Genomic DNA, 16,599 nt, shown 5'->3' with positions numbered 1-16,599 from the left:
AGGTGAGGCATCACTTCACCTGTGAGTCGACTGGGGTGATATACTGCGTCCGGTGCTCCCGATGTGGCCTTTTATATATTGGTGAGACCCGACGCAGACTGGGAGACCGCTTTGCTGAACATCTACGCTCTGTCCGCCAGAGAAAGCAGGATCTCCCAGTGGCCACACATTTTAATTCCACATCCCATTCCCATTCTGACATGTCTATCCACGGCCTCCTCTACTGTAAAGATGAAGCCACACTCAGGTTGGAGGAACAACACCTTATATTCCGTCTGGGTAGCCTCCAACCTGATGGCATGAACATTGACTTCTCTAACTTCCGCTAGGCCCCACCTCCCCCTCGTACCCCATCTGTTACTCATTTTTATGCACACATTCTTTCTCTCACTCTCCTTTTTCTCCCTCTGTCCCTCTGACTATACCCCTTGCCCATCCTCTGGGTCATCCCCCCCCCTTGTCTTTCTTCCTGGACCTCCTGTCCCATGATCCTCTCGTATCCCCTTTTGCCAATCACCTGTCCAGCTCTTGGCTCTATCCCTCCCCCTCCTGTCTTCTCCTATCATTTTGCATCTCCCCCTCCCCCTCCAGTTTTCAAATCCCTTACTCACTCTTCCTTCAGTTAGTCCTGACGAAGGGTCTCGGCCTGAAACGTCGACTGCGCCTCTTCCTAAAGATGGGAAAGGCACTGTTTTGGCTGCTCTTCAAAGAGCCAGCGTGTAATTAATATGATAGCTGTTTGGCAGCACCAGCAGGAATAGTGGGAAAGCAAGAAGAAATAACTTTGCAGCTGATTGATTTGGTATGATTAGGTAAGTTGGAATGGAGCTGAGCAAAGAGAGTCCCACCCTGCTTAATAACAGTGCAGAACTGCAATGAGGATGTGATCAGGTTTGTCAAAGGTGAGCAGGATAATCAACCTTCACATTGTCTCATTGGAAGCCATTTTCATTTTATTAATGACATTTGTTGCATCTTGTATTTGAAGAGTTAATACGCACAAAGTGCTGGAGGACCTCAGCAGAACAGGCAACATCTACGGAGAGGAATAAACACTCAACATGTCAGGTGAGACCCTTCATCGGGATAGGTGAAACCAGGGGAGGGGGGATGAAGAGGCAAATGGCTGTAGAAGAAGGAATCTCGTAGGAGAGGACCGTGGATGATGGAAGAAACGGAAGGAGGAGGGGCGCCAGGGGGAGGTGATGGGCAGGTGAGGAGAAGCAAAGGGGTGAGAGAAGACGTTTCACCTTTCACCTGCCAGCTTGCACTCCTTCTCCTTCCACCCACCTTCTTATTTGGCTTCTTCCCCTTTCCTTTCCAGGCCTGATGAACGGTCTCAGCCTGAAACGTCGACTGTTTATTCCTCCCAATAGGTACTGCCTGACCTGCTGAGCTCCTCCTGCACTTTGTGTGTGTTCTTTAAGATTTCTGGCATCTGCAGAATCTCTAGAGTTTATAGAGTTAATGCTTGTATTGGGGCAGTTCTAATCCCTAAACCCAATAAATATTTCCTCTGAAGTTCCCTGTTCACCACATTCAAACCAATTCCCTTGCACCTATTGCTTCAAAATATAAATAGCAATAATATCTCCCATCTCTTTGATGAGCATGTTACAAATCTGGAGTCTGTTAAAGCATACTGCAAGTCCTTCATGGTACAAAAACAAATAAGATTTGTAAGTATATTCCACCACTAGAAGGAATTGTGCTTCATTGTTACAACAAAAGCACACATTTCACAAATGTTTACCTCGACACGGTTTTATCCCCCCTTGTTCAATCCCTTCCTACCTATGTTCGTGACACTTCTCACGCTCTTAAACTTTTCGATAATTTTAAGTTCCCTGGCCCCCACCGCTTTATTTTCACCATGGATGTCCAGTCCTTATATACTTCCATCCCCCATCAGGAAGGTCTCAAAGCTCTCCGCTTCTTTTTGGATTCCAGACCTAATCAGTTCCCCTCTACCACTACTCTGCTCTGTCTAGCGGAATTAGTCCTTACTCTTAATAATTTCTCCTTTGGCTCCTCCCTCTTCCTCCAAACTGAAGGTGTAGCTATGGGCACCCGTATGGGTCCGAGCTATGCCTGCCTTTTTGTTGGCTTTGTGGAACAATCTATGTTCCGTGCCTATTCTGGTATCTGTCCCCCTCTTTTCCTTCGCTACATCGACGACTGCATTGGCGCTGCTTCCTGCACGCATGCTGATCTCGTTGACTTTATTAACTTTGCCTCCAACTTTCACCCTGCCCTCAAGTTTACCTGGTCCATTTCCAACACCTCCCTCCTCTTTCTAGGTCTTTCTGTCTCTGTCTCTGGAGACAGCTTATCCACTGATGTCTACTATAAGCCTACTGACTCTCACAGCTATCTGGACTATTCCTCTTCTCACCCTGTCTCTTGCAAAAATGTCATCCCCTTCTTGAAATTCCTCCGTCTCCGCCACATCTGCTCTCAGGATGAGGCTTTTCATTCCAGGACAATGGAGATGTCCTCCTTTTTTAAAGAAAGGGGCTTCCCTTCCTCCACCATCAACTCTGCTCTCAAACGCATCTCCTCCATTTCACGCACATCTGCTCTCACTCCATCCTCCCCCCACCCCACTAGGAATAGGGTTCCCCTGGTCCTCACCTACCACCCCACCAGCCTCCGGGTCCAACATATTATTCTCCGTAACTTCCGCCACCTCCAACGGGATCCCAACACTAAGCACATCTTTCCCTCCCCCCACCTCTCTGCTTTCCGCAGGGATCGCTCCCTACGTGACTCCCTTGTCCATTCGTCCCCCCCATCCCTCCCCACTGATCTCTCTCCTGGCACTTATCCTTGTAATCAGAACAAGTGCTACACATGCCCTTACACTTCCTCCCTTACCACCATTCAGGGCCCCAGACAGTTCTTCCAGGTAAGGCGACATTTCACCTGTGAGTCGGCTGGGGTGATATACTGCGTCCGGTGCTCCCGATGTGGCCTTCTGTATATTGGTGAGATCCGACACAGACTGGGAGACCGTTTCGCTGAACACCTACGCTCTGTCCGCCAGAGAAAGCAGGATCTCCCAGTGGCCACACATTTTAACTCCACATCCCATTCCCATTCTGACATGTCTATCCACGGCCTCCTCTACTGTAAAGATGAAGCCACACTCTGGTTGGAGGAACAACACTTTATATTCCGTTTGGGTAGCCTCCAACCTGACGGCATGAACATTGATTTCTCTAACTTCTGCTAATGCCCCACCTCCCCCTCGTACCCCATCCGTTATTTATATACACATTCTTTTTCTCACTCTCCTTTTTCTCCCTCTGTCCCTCTGACTATACCCCTTGCCCATCCTCTGGGTTTCCCCCCCTCCCCCTTTTCCTTCTCCCTGGGCCTCCTGTCCCGTGATCCTCTCATATCCCTTTTGCCAATCACCTGTCCAGCTCTTGGCTCCATCCCTCCCCCTCCTGTCTTCTCCTATCATTTTGGATCTCCCCCTCCCCTTCCAACTTTCAAATCCCTTACTAACTCTTCCTTCAGTTAGTCCTGACGAAGGGTCTCGGCCTGAAACGTCGACTGTACCTCTTCCTAGAGATGCTGCCTGGCCTGCTGCGTTCACCAGCAACTTTGATGTGTGTTGCTTCACAAATGTTTATGTAGGATTTAAGAGTTAATGGTTCCACTGCTTTTGAGTCAAGTCGTGACAGTGGAAAATGAGGAGGAGATACGTTTTGTATGATGCAACTCTGGTGCATGTTTGATACATATGCATCACACCCAGTGTAATTTCAAGCAAAATATAATCAAAATTAACTCCAGATTTTCTCTGTAAACTGTGCCCTAGTGTGCATGCATGTTGAGGTTAAGTCCAATGCAGCTATCTTGGAATACCTGTTGATAGATTGCTTTTTATTAAATAAACTTTAGCAATTTAGAATTAAGATTCTGTTTGCAGAATGTCATTTTAAAAAGTACAGTTAAGCCTTTCGTAAAAAAAGTAGACGGTTAAATATATTTTGCCTGAATAAATACTCACTTCCACTGCTTCCAGATTTTATGAATGACCCCTTGAAGGTTTTTTTTTGTGAATGAGAGGCCATGGCAGAGGATCAGAACTATGAATGGAACAGAGCGCCTAGAACTTGATTGGTTCCAGATCTGGGGGCGGGGGTGGTGTCCCTCCTTCAGGTAATTTAACACCTCGGTTCTCACCTCTCATAGGCTAGAACCTCTATTCGTGTCATGTCATTGACTGAGGCCGGTCATTCATTAAAAAAAGAGAGGAGAGAAACAGAGAAATCTGAGCCCGTGAAAGAGGAAATGAACCAATCGCCGAATCCCTTGGGCAAACAACTGACTGAAGCAAGAAAAACAAGTCTTTTGAAACCTTCACTGAAGTCGGCTGCACAGAATTATTAAAGGAAAACTTTACATATGCAGCTTGCCGATTCCGGGGATTTATGTTGTATTAGTCAAACCATTTCCATAAATCAGGTGAGATCATAGTTTTGATGAAGTTTAATTTCTTATTGCAGCAGTTAAGCACCCTCCTCCCCCTCACGGTTTGATGTTTATCACGCGATGATCTGCTTTGTTTTATTAGTCTGATCCGACCAAACATGAACTGTTCAGCATAAACGACACTGGGAGTACTTGAAGCTACACTGTCCCAGAACTATACTTAAGGAAAAACCGCGTATAAAAAAATAAAGACGCGTTCCGGGCAATTTTTTTAAACAAAAGTTTTTTTTACCTTTATTTACCTTTACTCTGAATTTTACCAATATTTTCTATATTTAAAAAATGTGACTCACGTTTAGCCAATAGTTAACAACAGTAAAAAAAAAACTCGAAGTAGTAATATACGATTTCCAATTGTGATTTGTCGCCTAATCCACCTTCCGTTTACAAAAACATTTCATTCGCACTAAATATAAATGGATCTTGATGAAAGTCCTATGAATAAAGTGTTATTTTACTTTATCGATATCACAAAGGAAACTTCAAGTGCATTTTTCAATGAAGGAACTATGTAGCTGTTGTTTTCTTACTAGATAACATAACATTCATATGTTCCAGTGAATTTGATTACTATCTTGCAGGGATTTCATTTCATTTCTAAACTCGTGCAGATGGAAAATATCGACAGCAGCTTGTATTTAATCACTTTAAAATATAAATATTATAACTTTTCATATTATACAGCTGTGTTCCGACTCGAGAAACTGTTTGGTAACAATTGTACTTTCAATCATTAAGCCAACTTGTTTATTACTTTTCTTTCACCGTCAGAGGGCCTGAAGATTTTTGAAACCCTTAAAGCTTTGTAGATATGCTATGCTTTTGTGCAGTCAGAGCGCATCTCTCTTCCCTTTTCTGTCTGACATTCGACTATCTCTCCGGGGGTACCTAGGGAGCTGCCAGAAAGATGACTAAAAGGAGAACAGAGAATTTAAAATTTAGGGCTTCAGTGAAAAATCTTAACAGCTATTTAAAATAAAACAGGCCCTAACTATAGTTGTTCTTTTCATAGACAAATGTAGTGTTTAGAAAACATGGGCCGGTATGGAACTGATGGCAAATGCACTATAATGATGTGAAGCACTATCATGATGTGAAAACAGAGTGATTCTGGTCGTGGTCCCAAAGGAATCTTAAGCATCCTTGTCTTTAGTAACATAAGCAGTTTCTTTACAAGAATCCTGAAAGTGCAGCTAAATCCCGTAAAAGCTTTGCTCGTGTCTTTGTTGACGTAGTTATAAGTGCTGATGTTAACACGAAGTGGGAGTAATGTCTTAAATACCTACCTCTTTCACTGGAGAGAAAGGTGATTGGGTGCCAATTAGTGCATGATAATTACTTTGAACGACGAAGCCACAATTTAGCAGCCGGGTTCAAACTGCTAAGCTATTTGGTAGTAGAAATGGAAATGTGTTACTTTTTTGTATTGTCTTTACATTCTTCCCTTTCTTTCTTTCTCCACCCCCATGTCTATCTATAGTACAAACGCAAGAGATGCAGGACATCTAGAACAACACATAGGATCCCGATAAAGGGTCTCGGCTTGAAACGTCGATTCTTTATTTCTCTCCATCAATGCTGCGTGATCTGCTGAGTTCCTCCAGCATTTTGCGTGTGTTGCTTAAGATTTCCAGTCTCTCTTGCGTCCACATCTTTCTTTCTATCTATCTATCTTAGCTGAGGCCAGTAAAACTCTGGTGTTAGGGCTCTTCACTCTGACCTTCACACACACTTTGGCAGTTCTGTACATCAGCACCTACCAAAATCAATACATCTTCTTGCAGCAGGTTGTGGTGAACAGCGAGGAACAGTGATAACCCCACTGATTTTTTACTCTGACTTTAACGATTATGCTTTTCTGGCAGTTTTTCTTTAGCAGTGCAATCTTTCTGCTAATCCCTTCCCTCCCAATAAATGGTCCACCCTATGATGCTAGCTGGTTGTCTCGTTTCTAAACAGAAATTGCTCTCTCTATAGAATGCTAATTGTCGACAGTGCCCTGTGCCAAATGTCGCTGTGCCCTTACCAATCTTGCAACGCAAAGTCCATTACAGTCCTATTGTGTTTCTAGACTTAGAGAAAAGAGAAGAACGTGCACGGATGTTAATATATTTAAATATGGTGAAGTTGGTAATACACAACAACAGTGCATAGTTTGGTTGTCTGTAATCTACCTCAAAAATGTCGTTTGTGAATGTTTCCTATGGTAAATATGTTTGCTAAATGCAAGTTAATGCACTTAAGTAAGATACTCTTAACTGTTTCTCTGAGCTGGGTTCAGACGGGACAGTAGCTCTCTGGCAGCACTCACCAATGAACTTTTCTCTACCGGTCTTAAATAATGAGCATCTGTTGACCCAACCGGTTGTGTAGACAGCTTGATACCATCAGCAACGGGAAGCACTCACTAGCAACGAGGGGAAAAGTTTCGGCTGTATTTCAGTCCTTGCTAGTTCATGAGTGCTGAGGTCAGTTTAACGCCTTCATTCATTGAGATCAACCCACTCAGTGTAAGGAGTACTGTAATTACATTTTGGTTCCTTTTTAATCTTCGTAGCTCAAGGTCTCTCTCAATAATGATTTTACCCATTGTGATTACTTTGCATCTACAGAATTATTAATAATTTGAACTGCTGACAATTTATATAATTCTCAGTATGAATATAAATAAAACTCCAAACGGAAACCAACATTTTTTTTTGAAAAATGAAAAGTTCACTCTCTGCGGATAAATAAACATGTTGTCAAGTGAAATGAAATATATGTAATTCCTCCTATCTCTCCAATCTGCAAAACCGTTCAGTTTTTAAAAATCCCCAAACTTCCTTCCTATTTGGAGTTGAATGTGGTCTGCACCGACAAATATCTCTCATTTCTCCTTTTTAAATTGGGGCTACATTAGGAAATGTTTTTTTAAAGGCTAATGGAAATTTCTTGTGTGATACAATGTCCTTGTGCACGCATTTTGTCAGTCCATGTTAATGTTTTAACTTGTCTTTTTAATTTTTCACTCATAGCTCCTTAGTTGGCGTGTTAAATCAAAGGAGAGTTCTGGGCACGCTGCTAGGTTTTGAGTAAGGTTAGGGAATGTAAATCTTCACCACATACGACCGTCTCCCAGACCTCTTTTAAAGTCTATAGGAAACAATATATGTTCTATTTGTGCAACCTTGGAGAAATCACACCCACGTGAGACTGTACTGATTGCATAAAGTAAGGACGACAGTACACCTGAGTGGAAAACTCTTGTGAAATCTACAATAGGGAGGGTTTTGTTATGTACACCATGGGTGGAAAGGTTCCAAGAGGCCAGTGGCATTGCAGAATGGAAGATTTCATATGCCGTTTGCTGATTTCACTCAGATATCAACATATTTCATCTTATTTGACAATGGATAGAGACCGATTTCTACATTTATTTTAAAATGTTGACTTAGTTTTGATATTTATATCAATGTTTAGCTAAATTGGAATTTTTTGTTCTTAAAATATCTTGTCAACTTTTGGTCTCAAACTCTAACTCTGTAATAATGACATTATAGGATTGCCTTTTGAAGATATCCTCGATGCTGGGTTTTCTTTCATTCAATGGGAAACACCTTTGCATTCTAGTGAGATTTCTCTCCCACTTCACTTCAGTGGCTCCCACAAACAGGATCAATCTGCGGCCTCCCTGAGCAGCATGAAAAACCTGCCACAGCATTCTTAAACCAAAATGAGTGAAGTACAATTTCTGTCAAGTTGGCATTTATTGCTGGCATGGAATTTCATGAAAAAGTACCCTTATCATTTCTTAATAGGCCTATCATTTTTTTTCAAGTTTTTATCAGTGAAAAGCCAAAAATTTCAAATTGCCTTCTCTTTAAAGTTCTTTTCCTGGAAGTTAAATATTTTTAGGCTTCATCTATAAATGTATTAAGAGTAAATTATTTTCAGATTAATATGAGGAAAAAAAAGACCGAGAAAGAGCTGAAATAAATATGTGTTGTCTAGTAATAAGTGTTTTTCTTGAGGGGAATAATTTGAAAATCTTGCTAAAAGTTACCCAAAAAGTCTCTTTCAATTGTTTCATTTGAATTAAGTTATATACATCATTTTATGATATTTAAAGATATTTTAAATGCTTGTTATTCTTTGTCAGTGTAAGCATTTGAAAAAAATGGTAAAGAGATTACAAAGGATCTTTACAATAAAGGTCACTTCTCCAAACATTGTTGACATTGTATTAACTAAATTTTATTAACCAGAAAGTACAAACACAGCCTTTCGGCCTTTTCATTCTTGTAATTCACTGCCCCATTTGGACGCTGACAATTACCCTTGTTCTAATGTGAGGAATCACATGCTGTGTTTTCCTTAGGGCTGACAAAATATTTATTTTTGCCAATGTCTTTGATGTTTTTTGTGGAAAGATGGATATTCATAAACTCTGAATCAGTGATTAGTAGCTTTAGATCTTTAACCAGTGCTCATTTAAACAAAAAAAAAATCCCAGCAACCTATCTAACATATGTAGAATGAATTTGACCATTTAAAGAAGGGGGGAAGCTGTGTTTAAAATGATCAACAATGCCCCCATTTTCATAAGTTGCTGACCGTTTTAGATATTTTGAAAATATTAACACAAGAACATAATGCATGAAAGCCCTTTACCTACAATAATTGGGAATGAGGGTACAGTATAGTGTTTAACATCTTCAGATCTAGGTTTCATGGGGTGAATCACACAATCGCACCGGCAACCACGTTGTTTACAGTTTCATTACGTCTATAATCTTTATTACCTGTGACTGAGCCATGGTGTGTGTAAGTTAAAGAGAAAATATTTCTCTAAGTGTAAAGATGAGATAGGAAATGCATTTGTGAACCTGGTTTCTTAATATACTATGCTCAAACATGGTAGTCAGAGAATCAAATTTTGTACATTGTGCTGTTTATTTCAGTGCTGCATGATTGAAAATGTACTCAAATAGTGGGGTTTTATTTTATTTATGACATTGTTCATTTCAAGGTTTGTAGAATTCAGGAAATTTGACTGATGCATTTTTTTTGTGGGACTGAGCTGGGTTTGGGGGTTGAAGAGGAGTAGAGAGGAGAGTCAGAAATGATAGGTCTGATTGGGAACTGAGATTGGACTCTTACTGAGGTAAGTCACCCGGCAGGAGAGCCTGGCCTTCATTGGGGTGCCCCAGGTGTTTGTTCAGTGGCAGTCAGTGCACGTCTTTTGAACAAATGCTCAATACCTGCCCAGGTAGCGCCCAATGCCAGTGCTACTAGTGTGTAATTCCTGTGCTGTATTAACCCATGCTAGAATTTCTAGCTACACTTGTGGCTATGAAAGGGTTAACCACCAAAGATACATTAACATTATTTTGCAGGAAAAAATGCTGATGCTTTGCTGCTAACTTCAGGGGATGAGAATGTGTCAGCTATAATTCTGTGTTGTATAGAGATTTTTTTGTATTTAATCTTTTTCATTTGAAATAAATCTTGGAAGCACAATGTCATAATGAACCTAGAAGAACTTCTGAGCTATTTATTGGAGATATCAGAACTGTTTTTTTTCTCAATGAACAACCAAGCACCTTCAACTGATGCCTGATGTTAACACAGACTAATACCCATATCAGCTGCTTTGTCTATGTACAATCTTTCATTATTTGTATCTGATATCATAACAGTCCTTCCCACACATAGTATGCAATGGAATACTTGCTTTATGACTTCAGAAAATGTGGAATTTGCATGTTTTCTCTGTGTCCACATGGATTTCCTCCCATATCCCAAAGATATACAGGTTTGTAGGTTAATTCCCCTCTGTAAAATGTCCCCAGTTTGTGGTGAGTGGTAGAAACTGGGGTTGTTGAAGGAATAAAACAAAATGGGATTAATGTAGGATTAGTGTAAATGGGTGCTTGATGGTTGACATGGACTCAGTAGGCCAAAGACTCATTTCCATGTTGCGTCTCCCTGTGATTTTATTGTCTCACTCAAATGAACACTATTCATTCACAAAAACCAAATCCATTCCTGACCCTGTTCTCTCTCAAGATTATGAACAGATGTGTACTGTGTAGTGGCAGCCTTGGTGTATTATATCTCCCTAGCTGGGTGACCAAAAATCCAACAGTAAAACCCCTCTTATTGCATTGCAGCATAGACCTGAGACTGAAATGGAACCTCTCCTGGTCTTTGGGGTTCAGTTACTCACCGTGCCAGATAGCTGACTCATTGTGTTTGCTGGAAGATGGAGGAAGTGTTTTCCATTTGTAATTTGTTGGAGGAAGATAATCTACACTGACTAACCAGACAGATTTTTTTTGTCAAAATTGAATTCTACGCAACAGTTTGGCAAATGTTTAGTTTTCATGCAAGAAATAAACAACGATGATATAAAAGAAAAGCTTGTAATTTTCTCAGTGGCACTTTATTAGGAGCCTCTTGTACCTAATAAAATGGCCACTGAGTGTATGTTCGTGGTCTTCTGCTGCTGTAGCCCATCCACTTCAAGGTTCGATGTGTTGTGCATTTAGAGATACTCTTCTGCACACCACTGTTGTAACACGTGGTCATTTGAGTTACTGTCACTTTCCTGTCAACTTGAGCCAGTCTGGCCATTCTCCTCTAACCGCTCTCATTAACAGGGTGTTTTTGCCCACAGAACTCCCACTCACTGTATATTTTTTTTGTTTTTGCACCATTTTCTGTAAACTCTAGAGACTGTTGTGTGTGGAAATCCCAGGAGATCAGCAGTTTCCAAGATAGTCAAACCACCCCATCTGAAACCAACAATCATTCCACAGTCAGTCACTTAGATCACATTTCTTCTCCATTCTGATGTTGGGTCTGAACAACAACTGAACCTCTTGACCATGTCTGCATGCTTTAATCAACCAATCATGTGGCAGCAACTCACTGCATGCATTGAGTTGCTACCACAGGATTGACTGATAGATATTTGCATTAATGAGCAAGTGTACAGGTGTACCTAAAAAAACTGGCCGCTGAGGGTATATTGTACCCTTCAGAATATCCTAAAGTGTTTTGCAGTGAAGAAGTGCAATTACTTTCAAAGGGTAGGAAATGTATTGGTCAATTTGTGCATAGCAAGCTCCCACAACAGCAGCATGACAATAATGAGGTGGGCTTTTTTATATTGATGAGTGGCCTTTGACATCAGAGTACTTTGCTCATCTTTGAAATAGCAACGCTGGTGTTTTTAAACAACAATTAGAGTGAACAGATGATGATACATTTTATTATTTGTTCTTGCTGTAATGAAGTACGAGTCTGCTTGTTATTTTGTACCCCAGCCACCGATGCTGGATTCAACCCCATGATCCTTTGGACCGGAGGCCAGAGGGCTGCTCACTGAGACGTGGCTGACATTGAGTGAAAAAGCTATCTGAAATTGGTGCCAAGCCATTGCAATCTCCTTGCACCACAATCCATCCCCTGTTCAGTAACACGTAATGCAACTCACAGGAGCCTATTGTAGCTTTCCATTACATTAGGAACATATACCAAGGAGAGTCATTACTATCACTGTAGGGTTGGGGGGGGGGGTGTCAGTGATTGTAGCTCACTTGCTGTACATCTATAATGCAAATGTCTTTCCAAAATTACTGCTTAGGAATCCCTCCAGATGTATCTATTATATTTGATAACTGCACCACAGAGAGGGTTATGTCCCAATCTATGAAGGCAAGCATTCCATACACTGTATTCACCACAGTTTATTTTATTTGTGTTCCGTTCTGATTTGGTGTTATTGGTATCACGGTTGATGTTGATGCCCTAATAGTCCATTCTGTAGAAATTTAGCAATGTACAAAGTTAATGAGGGTAACTAAGTTCAGTAAGCTATAACTGCAATCCATTATCAAGGCATACGGCACTGATGGATTCTAACTGTCGTGCTCCATAATGGACATGCTGAAATATTGGTGCATGGTGCAACGGCAGCCATTTTGTCCCTTGATCTGTCGTTGCAACCTTCAGCAGCAGAGAAAAATTCATTGTCTGGCCTCCAGACCTGGGTTTGCAGAGGGATAGAGGAACGTGCCAGGAGAAGTGGTCTGGGAGAGGCGCAGGAAAAGGCAAGGATAGCCATTCAAGTATCCAGGACATAATTGGATCAAGGCAACAAAAAGTATTTGGGCAATTGTTGCGTTGAGGTTGGGAGTGGACAGAGTGTGAGATTAGTAAAATAGGAATGGAGGCAAAAAAAAGGTAAATATGGCATTTACCCTAGAGACAGCTCCAGACCAGAGATCATTTGGAAAACATCATTGTCTTGGGAATGACCATGAAAGGTAGCTCTAGGATGAACACTGACTAGTTGCCCTTGTACTGGTCCAAAGAAACATTATACAGGAAATGCCATGATTCATTTAAATTGCATCAGATATACAACTAAGACCCATGGCAGGAAGTCCTAGGCAAGATTCCAGAGGAAGGCAAAATGATCCAAAATAGCTATTATCACACTTAGCAGTCATAATTTAGACAAATGTACTTTAAAATATTTGTTAAAAGAAGAGAGATGTCTCTGGACAATACAATCTACATTCCAAATAATATTTTTGTGTAGTAACAGACACAAAATGCTGGAGAAACTCAACAGTTCTGGCAGCATCTGTGAAAATGAATAAAAAAGAGTTGACATTTCTGGTCAAGAGGTCAACTTTTATCGAGACGTCGACTCTGTATTCTTTTCCGTAGATGCTGCCTGACCTGCTGAGTTCCTCCAGGATTTTGTGTGTGTTACTCTGGATTTTCAGCATTTGTAGAATCTCTTGTGTTAATATTTTTACATGTTACATGGCAGGAAGGCAGAAGGTCATAAATATGAAGTCGTGGCTGGCAGCTTTAAGACAAACAGCCAAGAAATATTCTTTATATTGAAGGTATTTTAATAGCTTGAATGAACTGCTTGGAAGAGTGGTGATTATCAGAAGTGGCTCTATAATGTAGAGAGTCAATGATGAAAATGAGATCAAATAGTTCAGGGCTTTACTTCACCTGAAACCATTGAAGATTATCATTCATCTTTATTGAAAATAAGTCTCTTGAACATTTTTTTTATTTATATACTCACATTATAACATTTAAAATGAGCAAGAGAAGTCATTAAAAATAAAAATGTAACACTAAGTTATAGGATTGTGCAGTATCCTGGGACATCAATTACATTAGGGTAGCTATAAATGTATTTACCACAATAAATGAGACTCCTCCCTGTAGTAATGGAAGCTGATGAATCACAGAAGCCTGTGATTTTGACCATACTGAAGATGGATACAGTATAAATTACATAAACTGCATTGACTGGTTATTCATTTCCATCGATGCTGCCTGACCTGCTGAGTTCCTCCAGCACTTTGTGTACGTTACTCAGGATTTCCAGCATCTGCAGGATCTCTTGTGTTTACAGTGGCATGCAAAAGTTTGGGCACACCTGATCAAAATTTCTGTTACTGTGAATAGCTAAGTGAGTAAAAGATAAACTGATTTCCAAAAGGCATAAAGTAAAAGATGACACATTTCTTTAATACTTTAAGCAAGAAAACTTCTTTATTTCCATCTTTTACAGTTTCACAATAACAAAAAAGGAAAAGGGCCCGAAGAAAAAGTTTGGGCAGCCTGCACGGTCAGTACTTAGTAACAACTCCTTTGGCAAGTATCACAGCTTGTAGACACATTTTGTAGCCAGCTAAGAGTCTTTCAATTCTTGTTTGGGGGATTTTTGCCCATTCTTCCTTGGAAAAGGCTTCTAGTTCTGTGAGATTCTTGGGCCGTCTTGCATGCACAGCTCTTCTGAGGTCTATCCACAGACTCTCAATGATGTTTAGGTCAGGGGACTGTGAGGGCCATGGCAAAACCTTCAGCTTGCGCTTCTTGAGGTAGTCTATTGTGGATTTTGAGATGTGCTTAGGATCATTATCCTGTTGTAGAAGCCATCCTCTTTTCATCTTCAGTTTTTTTACAGACAGTGTGATGTTTGCTCCCAGAATTTGCTGGTATTTAATTGAATTCATTCTTCCCTCTACGAGTAAATGTTCCCCATGCCACTGGCTGCAACACAAGCCCAAAGCATGATCGATCCACCCCCATGCTTAACAGTTGAGGAGGTGTTCTTTTCATGAAATCCTGCACCCTTTTTTCTCCAAACATACCTTTGCTAATTGCGGCCAAAAAGTTCTATTCAAAAGGTTCAAAGGATGCATTTTGGAAACAAATCCTGTGGACTGATGAAGTTAAAATAGAACTGTTTCCAAAATAATCCGATAAAAATTTGCTGGTGCTTTTTGCATGTAAAATGTGCATATAATGAAAGGATTAATTTGAATAACTTGTTTAATCTGAATGAATTACAGAAAATGGCATATTTTAAAATCATAAAGCACTACAACACAGAATAAGGCCCTTTGGCCTATATAATCTGAGTCAAACTGCTATTCTATCTAATCCCATTGACCTGCACCCTGACCATTGCCCTCCATACCCCTCCCATCCATGTATAAAGGCATCCGTTAGTCTTGCGAGACCATGGGTCTGTGCCTGGAAAGTCTTCACTCTCCAGGGCGCAGGCCTGGGCAAGGTTGTATGGAAGACCAGCAGTTGCCCATGCTGCAAGTCTCCCCTCCCCGCGACACCAATGTTGTCCAAGGGAAGGGCATTAGGGCCCATACAGCTTGGCACCAGTGTCGTCGCAGAGCAATGTGTGATTAAGTGCCTTGCTCAAGGACACAACACATGTTGCCTCGGCTGTGGCTCGAACTCACGACCTTCAGGTCGCTAGTCCAATGCCTTAACCACTTAGCCACGTGCTCACACCCATGTGCTTATCTAAATTTCTCTTAAATGTGGCAGTTGAACATGCAGCCACCGTCAATGAACATCTGTAGTGGATCTCAGACTATATATCCCATTACTTCTTTACTTTCTTTCTTCATTTTCTCTGAATTTCTTGCAATTTCAAGGTGGTCTGGATGACTGACAATATTCTCTACGTTCAGAACTCCTCAGTGAGCAGAGGTACTCACTGTATGCTAAAGTGTGCCATCAAGAGCACTTCATCAAAGTAAGGGTATCTGAAGACAGTCATGTATTTCATCTTTCATAAAGGCTGCTAATCACCCCAGGATATGGCTGCAAAACAGTTCACATGGCCAATTAAAGTCATTTCACATTGATAAAAACATCTTTCAAATCAATTAAATCCTTACAGATATTAATACTTTTATTCTAAAACCACATCTTACTGCTATTGATGCACTCACCCATATCTGCTATTTAGTCACATAGATAAGTGGATTGAATTACTCCTATTTATTAATACTTTTATTTGGATTAAATACATATTACATCAAGGTTCAGGGATCAACTTTATTCACTTTATACTTTTGCACGTATTAGGAATGTACTGTGGTGTGTTGGTGTGACATACAACAATAAACAACATTCAACAATCCTAAAGAATAAAGAATTATATAAACTATAAAGTTGGAGGTTAAAGTACGGATATGGAATAAAATGTACATAAATACATAACTACCCGCATGTACTTACAATGTAAACAGCATTACACAAAGTGGTTTAAAGTGTTTACAGTGCAGTGATGGGGATAATAGATAGAGGTGGGTGGGGTGGGGCTGACTGGAATGTTTGATCAGATTAACTGCCTGGGGGAAGAAACCTTCAATACTGTGTGAACTATTTGTTTTAATAGCCCATAGCACTTTCCGAAGGGAGCTTTTGGAAAAGGTAGTTTGCAAAGTGGGTGGTGTCCACAATGATTTTTCCTGCCCACTTCTTTGTCCTGGACACATACAAGTCTGCAGTGATGGTAGACTGCAGCCAATGACCTTTTCAGCCAACCTGACAGTTTGCTGTAGTTTTTTGTGTATCGTGAGAAGAATATACTGCATGTTGAATACTGTATTCTTTTAATACCACATGTTGATAATCTTACAGTTTGCTATCTAATAATGTACTTGTTGTGAATGTTGCTATATGCATCATGAAACGGTTTAGTGGGTTAAATACAGAAACTTTCTGCCTTGTATGTGGTGATGCATGAGCAAGTAA

At 40.7% G+C, this 16,599-nt stretch overlaps 1 protein-coding gene across 4 annotated transcripts in view; it reads left to right on the top strand.

Moving 5' to 3' along the window:
• Positions 1-988: 988 nt before the first annotated feature.
• Positions 989-16,599, top strand: part of etv4 (ETS variant transcription factor 4) — a 117,527-nt gene continuing 101,916 nt past the window's right edge. For 2 of the 4 annotated variants that reach the window (XM_063036973.1, XM_063036969.1), the window contains exons 1-2: positions 989-1,068; positions 4,207-4,479. The gene's annotated coding sequence lies outside the window, so the exon portion shown is untranslated. Of the gene's footprint in view, positions 1,069-4,130; positions 4,480-14,101; positions 14,159-16,599 lie in introns of those variants that run through there. The other 2 variants (XM_063036971.1, XM_063036970.1) reach the window with 2 other exon arrangements.

Source organism: Mobula hypostoma, chromosome X1, assembly GCF_963921235.1.
Source record: "Mobula hypostoma chromosome X1, sMobHyp1.1, whole genome shotgun sequence".
Classification (NCBI taxonomy): Eukaryota; Metazoa; Chordata; class Chondrichthyes; order Myliobatiformes; family Myliobatidae; genus Mobula; species Mobula hypostoma.
The sequence above is the reverse complement of the archived record's forward strand: the minus strand, read 5'-3'. Positions and strand labels throughout refer to the sequence as shown.